A 1,925-nucleotide genomic window follows, 5' to 3' on the forward strand; every position below is an offset into this window, starting at 1 on the left:
CCAGAAATGTGAATTTAACATAAAAACTAATGAAAACATCCCTAAAAGTAGCTTAAACTTACTAAAACCTATATGAAAACAATGCCAAAAAGCGTATAAATTATCCGCTCATCACTGATCTACACTTTCTATTTACATTCAGCAATTTCAATTTATGCAATCACCCCAATTCCCTTTTAATTTCAGCAATTTAACTTCTCGCACTTTAATTCTCGCAATTTAAGATTCAGTCATTTCAATTCCTTGCAATTTACATTTCCCGCCAATTTACTTTATGCAATTCACACCCAATTCTTGATTCCGCTCAACTAATCAAACTTCTAATTCGAATTGCTCACTCAACCAATCCTTGTGGGATTCGACCTCACTCTATTGTGAGTTTTTACTTAACGATAACCGGTGCACTTGCCGGAAGGAATTTTGCCGTTTGTGCAATTTCCCTTAATCGTAGCTATACCCAGTTATAGCGCATCAAGTTTATGGCGCCGTTGTCGGGGATTGGTTTTCGATTGACAATTCTCAAATTGGAAGTTAACTAGATTGAGCATTTTTTTTCCTTGTTTTGTTAATTCAGTTACTTGTTGAATTTGACTTCTGCACTCTGTGATTTGCTTTTTCTTTCTTTATGCCTTTAAATTCAAGCAACTAACTCACTAACCCACTAACTATTTGAATTAATTCCTCACTGCTCTAACCAATACTCTTCCAGTAACCAAGAGTATTCAACTTGTTTGTTACTTATAGTGTGTTCTTGTATGACAGGTAGGAGGGGAGAGACATCAACCCCTCCATATACCGAACCAGAGAGGACCCTTCATAGACTTAGAAGGGAAGCAAGAAGGAAGAGGGTACTGGGAGAAGAAGAATCTGAAGGAGAATCTGAGGACAACTTTGAGGAAGCTCTAGATCTCAACATGGATAGAGAATTTCACAACCATGAGAGGGATGATGGAAACAATGCCATTCCTGGGAGGAGGGTTCTTGGTTCATACATAAACCCAACCTCTGGGAATTGTGGTAGTAGCATTCAGAAACCACCCATTCAGGCCAACAATTTTGAACTCAAACCCCAGCTAATATCATTGGTGGAGAATCATTGCTCATTTGGTGGGAGTGCTAATGAAGATCCAAACCAACATCTCACCAAATTCCTTAGAATTTGCGACACTGTGAAGTCCAATGGAGTTCAGGAAGATGCCTATAAACTGCTCTTGTTCCCATTTTCACTTAGGGACAAAGCAGCTAAGTGGCTGGAATCATTCCCAAGGGACAGCCTAACAACCTGGGATGAGGTGGAGAGCAAGTTTCTGGCACGTTTCTACCCCCCACAAAAGGTCAATAGGCTTCGATCTGAGGTTCAGACTTTTAGACAACAAGATGGTGAGACGCTCTACGAGGCATGGGAGAGGTTCAAAGAGTTGACAAGGAAATGCCCACCAAACATGTTCCCTGACTGGGTGCAATTGCATATTTTCTATGATGGGCTTTCCTATGAATCCAGGAAGGCTGTAAACCATTCATCAGGAGGTTCATTGAACAGGAAAAAGACTGTGGAAGAAGCCATTGAAGTGATTGAGACAGTGGCTAAGAATGAGTACTACTATGCTTCAGAGAGACACAACACTAAGGGAGTCATGGAGCTGAACCATGTTGATGCAATTCTAGCCCAAAACAAGGTGTTTGCCAAGCAACTAGTAGAGCTTACCAGGAAGTTAGACACAAAGCAAGTGGCTGCAATACACACACAAGATCAAGAGGAAGCAAATACTGAAGGAGGTGATTGGGAAGAGGCCAATTATGTGGGAAACCAACAAAGGCAATCATATGATCCACACTCCAACACTTACAACCCAGGATGGAAAAACCACCCAAACTTTGGGTGGGGAAACCAGCAAACCCAACCACAAAACCACAAACCTTACAAC

At 41.1% G+C, this 1,925-nt stretch overlaps 1 non-coding gene across 1 annotated transcript; it reads right to left on the minus strand.

The window, feature by feature from the left end:
- Nucleotides 1-1,340: 1,340 nt before the first annotated feature.
- LOC112768339 (small nucleolar RNA R71) lies at nt 1,341-1,444 on the minus strand. The gene has a single exon (XR_003185780.1). It is a non-coding gene; the product is annotated as a small nucleolar RNA R71 (small nucleolar RNA).
- Nucleotides 1,445-1,925: the final 481 nt, after the last annotated feature.

Source organism: Arachis hypogaea, chromosome 2, assembly GCF_003086295.3.
Source record: "Arachis hypogaea cultivar Tifrunner chromosome 2, arahy.Tifrunner.gnm2.J5K5, whole genome shotgun sequence".
NCBI classification, from domain to species: domain Eukaryota; kingdom Viridiplantae; phylum Streptophyta; class Magnoliopsida; order Fabales; family Fabaceae; genus Arachis; species Arachis hypogaea.